Raw genomic sequence first — 6,000 nt, forward strand, 5'->3', positions numbered from 1 at the left:
ACAAATTTACCTCTATTACCAATTGATAAATGGGCAAATCCGATAAATCCGATAATGAGGGTCCCCCGGGTATGCCAAGATAAAGTACGAAGCCCTTATCAGCCGTCAAGGTAGCTAAAAGATCCTCGATACAGGCAGTAACCGGAATGATTCCGATCAGCCTATCACGTCAGAGATGACGTCACAAGGATCGGCATTACTCCAGTCTTTGTCAACCACTATTCTTTCAATGAATCACTATAAATATTATGATGCCACCGGATATTTAGCTCCACGCGACATATTTAAAATCCGAGCAATAAGTTCGTAATCACTTCACAAATTTACAGCGATACACTACATTATATTCTCGCGAGTTCCACGTCATCCGTAGGCATGCATATGCCCGTATGATCGCCATTACATGCTCCATTATCTCCGAATATTCTCCGAGTATTCTATGTCTACTAATTCCTCGAAAATCATCGTCATTTTAACAATTCGTATGCCCGTCGATGCAGAGCCGTTTCCGGAGTAACTTAAACGTTAACTAAACGTCAGGAGACGCCCCTACACGCTATAAACGATAATTGTACATGGAGCACACGCCAAACACGTCCACACGCGGCCGCGACCACCACCCCAACCCCGCCCTCATACGACTCAATAAGTAATATTTCCGTGTGATACAACGAGTAACTAGCAAACTTTTTTCACTCACAAATTGTACTACTTATTGTACTACTTATCAAAATAAACTACTACGATAAGTATATCGTACTTTTACGAATTAAACCATGCACTTTATCGATCAACTGAATTTATTTTTTCATATTTTATAATTTCATGTTTTCGAAACTATCGAATTTATAATGTCGAAGACTTTAGCCGATCACAGGACACATGAAAGCGTCCGGGTCGATCAGGCGTAATGTGATACATTCAATCGTTCGGCAACTGGCAGCCGGCAACGCTGGTACCGACATAACTTGCTTGTTGTCGTCGCGCAGTCTCCGCATCGAATAACGCATTTCTTTCTTCGAGTTATTTTAATAATTAATCGGTAGTAATCGGTAGATTGTGATTGACCGTTATAATCGTTAATAAATTCAGTTTATCGATAAAGTGCGTAGATTAATTCGTAAAAGTTCAATAAGTGGTACAATTTGTGAGTGAAAAAAAATCGTGTGTCCCGGACGGTCCTACTGTTCGGGGGTTACTTTTCGCGAGCGCGCGCGGATGAACTCGGTCGGGATCAGGACTCGGTGAGACACACGAAAAGATTGAATTATAATCTAGTGTATTTATTTGCCTCTTTCGGCAATGATCGATTTACAATATGTCTCGCACGGCGGATGATGCAACGCGGTAGATGTAATTCGCGCTCGTTATTCGGTGCGCGATGTTCGATATATCGAACCGCTTAAGATATTCGGCGGTAGCGTACGGCAAAGCCATGTTTATTTTGATGGCGCGCGAAATGCGTAAAAAACCGGGCGCGGTCGATCGGCGTGTGTACGGCAAGGCCGTGTTTATTTTGACGGCGCGCGGAATTCGCAAAAAACAGGGCGCGGTCGATCGGTGCATGTACGGCAAGGCCGTGTTTATTTTGACAGCACGTAGAATTGTATCGGGTGATGTAATTCCGTATCTCGGCGCGATTATAACTGCGGGATCACGGTACAACCGTGTCGGTGCGTTCGCGTGTTCTTATCCGCGTATTCCCAGGTGGGCGGAAGGAGGCGGCCGGAGATCGAAAATCCTCGATCGGGCGGAGAACTCTCCGTCCTGCTTCCGTACGCGGATAGAAGTTGACTAGATGAAGTCGAGAAGTCTCGACAGAGCAGCGAACTCGCCGGCCCACGGTCCGTTTAGCGGTAGCGGTCGGATCTTAGACAGCGGCGAACTCTCCGCTTTCGTTTGATAAGGTCGGACTTTCGATAGGATTTCGCAGGCGGCGAGGAGACCGAGAATGCTCGGCGGAAACTGCGTACGCGTCAATCTCACGCTCCTTCGTGTGTATGCGAGTTTTCGAGGATCGGTTCTGGTATCAGCTCGGAGCGTACTGCTCGAGCGGATTCAGGAATCATTCTGGTACTGAAATGCCAAAATGCTGCCTTTTTATCACCGAGCGTCTAGCGGTAATTGCGTCGTTCGCCCCTGGATGAGGATAACGACGCGTTGTTTTCGTCGTGTAATTATTACGGTAAACGCGTCGCTTCCTCTGGGCGAAACGACGCGGCGTTTCGGCGGATGACGCTTGGGATCTTCCGGCAGCATTCGGCTGTGCTCGGTTTTCGGCATAACGGCGACTGTATAACGGCCGTACGGTTGTTTATCACAACGGCGGTAATTCGTGTATTAAAAAAGGGCGCTCGGCGCCTCTGCCAATGCCCGGCTGGTGTTCGCCGGGAGGCAGACTTCCGGCTGGTCTACTGCCGGGTAACGATGGGGGGTGCATCGTTACAAACTACACATTAGAATTTAAGAAAATGTATTGTTAAAATAAGAATTCGTAAATCGAATTAAATGTTCTTTTATTAAATTTTATTTTTCTTTAAATCATTTATTTCTATTTTCTTGAATAAATGTAACATTAAAATTTAAATTTGAGTAATTTATTAACCCGACCTTCTTCCTGTTATCCGAAATCGCGCAAGGTCCCGTCCCGGGTAATAAGGATTCAGTTCCTTTACCAGAAAAGGGACCGCCGAGCGAACGGTCTTTCGATAGAGTAAGAGCGATCCTTCCGGTCGTTGATCTATCTGGGGCCCTAGTCTGTTCGCTCGACTTTAGGAGACGCATCGTCTTGTAACGATGCATCCCTCCACCGTTACCCGGCCGTCGATCCGCCGGAAGTCCGCCGCCCGACAAACACCGGTCGGGCATAATGCGGAGGCGCCGAGCGCCCATTTTTAAGATATAGAGAAAGTCGTTTGAATTTATAACCGCCGTCAAGACGCGTTGTTTACCGGGAATCGTCGCCGCGCTCGGGTAACCGTACCGACCGTTCCCGAAACCACCCGAGTCGCGCGCGGCGGTTCAACTTGAAACAATATGCCTTAAAACAATCAGGCATATTACGCACGCGCACCCGCCGGAAAAAGCGGTATAAATAAGAGCCAATTTTCTATCTCGAGACCAGATCTTCCGCAACCGCCAGAGTCAGTACGACGCCTGGAATCCAGAACGATCCTAAAGCACGCTCAAAGAGAGAGAAAACGGGGTTGGGAGTACCCAGCCTCCGCCGAGAGTTTGCGGCATCTCTAAGAGCGATCCTTTGAAATCGTTGCGACCGAGGAACACGAGGTTGGGCGTACTCAGCCTCCGTCGGGAGTTCTCGACACCTCACACGCATCCGTCCACCTACGTGCAACGGCGATCATCCAGTGGTAGGGAGTTCCCTGCCATTGACGGGTGTTCCCGTCGGCCGTTGCACTCCTGCCTTCTACGGGAAAATCATCCCGGCGAAAACAATACCGCGATATCCGCGAACTCGCAGGGATACCGCGACAGACATTACCGCGATCGGACTCGCCATTGATACGGCGCGCTAAGTCCCGCTTAGGGGGGAGGATCTAATCCGGCCGCGACATCGATCGACGCACCCGAATCGATACAGGCGCGTCTAAGGACCGCCCACCGGCCCGACCGAAATTATCGCCCGACAGTTAGCGGCCTCTGCCAAAATCACGATCCGCTAGTGTAATCGATATTATATCGAACCGCCGAAATCGCGCTCCGCGCCGCTCCTATGTGCATGTAATTCGGATGCACCGCGACCGACACTACCGCACCGCTAACCGATTCCGCATTTCACACATACACGAGTGCATTTTGTCACACACATATCTTCATTTGCATCACATACATACTTTCAATACATTGTTACATCATACTTCTATACTATACGTTCGCGCACGCACTCGCTCGCCTATCGTCTTACTCGTACACAACTACATACGCTCAACGCATACAGCGTTTATACACATGCACTCACTCTGTATACACACATACTTACACGCAATAAATTATATTTTATCTTACGCTGCTCTCGTTCGTCTCTCGATACCCTTTCACGAGCCCCGGATCCCGACCGAGTTACCCACGACCGCCTCGCGAAAGCGGTTTATTACAACATTAGAAAAGAGCTGACTAAAGCAAAATATTAAAATGAGAAAAAGAGCCCAAGGAAAAGGAATTAAGAAAGAATAAAGAATAAAAGATTATTAATAAAATAAAATAAAGATACATAACTAAAGAGAAAAAAGTCCCGATCAAGTTCTCGGAAGCTGAGTAAGCAACTGACAACACAGACTGATAAGCGGAGCACGAGACATGCTCCGGTCAGAGACTACTACTACTACACTCCTCCCTAATCAACGACCTAATTAATTATGATATATAATAAAGACGAGAGATGTACCGAAGCTAGCTAGCTCAGTAACATAGCTCATTAACATCGCTCTCACTCGCTCAGTAATATTATCGCACAGTATCGAAGTATCGTACATATCGCGTCCGACTATTATAATCGCGAATAAGTGAAAAGTGTACAGAATCTTGCAAAATATAGTAATTTCTACCTAACGACCGAGAGTGTCTTATTACGAGCGTGCATCCTAATCCTTTGGGCGTATAAATCCCTAAAGACCTCTTCCTTAGCGGCTAGAAACACAACAAATAATTGAATTGAATGTGCATGTTTAGCTATATCCAAAATTATTATTTATTTAATATTTCATGAAAAATGTTACTGCGTAAAACATTTCAAAACTTTACAAAAAGATAGTCCATATTTCAACCGCTAGTTCGTTTATTTACCGTTATGCGAAGCGCGATGCGCCCCATCTCGTATTTGAGTTTCAGTCATAAGAAGTAAATAAAGCTTGCAAAGAGCAACTGGCAGAAGATCAAAAATGTAATTATTTCTATCAATTTAATTTTTGATACAATCCCAACATAGAGAATTCAGATATTGGACTGATTTTTTATTAAAAATCGGGCGGATAAATGTCCGAAAAAGTTAAAATTATCCATTTACTGTCTACTTAAGATGTAAAATAATATACATGTGGCGACCTACGGTAACCACAAAAATACGGTAGCACATTATTCGCGGAATATTAGCGTTTTTCGCAAGCGCTCGTACGTCCGCGCGTAGTGCGGGAGGCACCGCTAGGCGGTGCAAGGCGCCGGAGCCAATCTGGAAAGCCGTCTGGCCGGAATATAGGTCAGACCCCCTGCGAAGAAAAGACACGTAGAAAGTTCCTGGCGCTAGACGCCTCATCTTTCTAACGCAAGTCGTTTATTAACGTTGAAAAACACGGCGCCAGTCGCCGAGAAGCCCTCAAAACGTCGCAAGAAGGTACTTCACCCACGCTACCCACGGTAGCCGAAATCGCCATACGGCGAAGGACTCAACCGACGCCGCTGCACCGAGTCACGAAGAGGAGGAAAACGGAGGAAAGATCCTCCCGACTATCCGAAGGCGCTAGGCCGCCGACGCCTTCCAGCGTTCGTTCGCCATTTTCCGGCGCCAGACCGCCAAAGATCTACGGAGCTCGTCCGCCATCCTCAGGCGCCAGACCGCCGAAGTTTTCCGGCGCTCGTCTGCCATCCTCAGGCGCCAGACCGCCATCTTTCAGCATCAGGTCGCCATAATCTGCTGGGACCTGCTCTCCGACGATCATCGGGACCTGCTCCCCTATCACAATTAGCGACGGGTCGCTTTCTCCCATCAGCGCTGGCTCGCCCGTAGTCTCTGACCTCTGGCCACCTTTCAGTGGCTATTCTCTGGACAACACTCGCGAGGAGAATAACCAACGGCAGAAGGACCGGCCTATTTCATCACGGTTGAAACGGATCTTGGCGTCACCCACGGTCACGTGGCAACCACCTCCGTTAATCTCGCCAATCAAGGCCTCTCCAGTAAAAAGGAGAAATTGTGATACCCAGAGCAGACCCGTACAGTTCACCGGGGCCAAGGAAACGGCCGACGCCTCGACTCAGACCAAGAAA

This window comes from Polyergus mexicanus, unplaced genomic scaffold, assembly GCF_030449975.1.
Source record: "Polyergus mexicanus isolate NDT 795.1 unplaced genomic scaffold, iyPolMexi1.0 SCAF_22, whole genome shotgun sequence".
Classification (NCBI taxonomy): domain Eukaryota; kingdom Metazoa; phylum Arthropoda; class Insecta; order Hymenoptera; family Formicidae; genus Polyergus; species Polyergus mexicanus.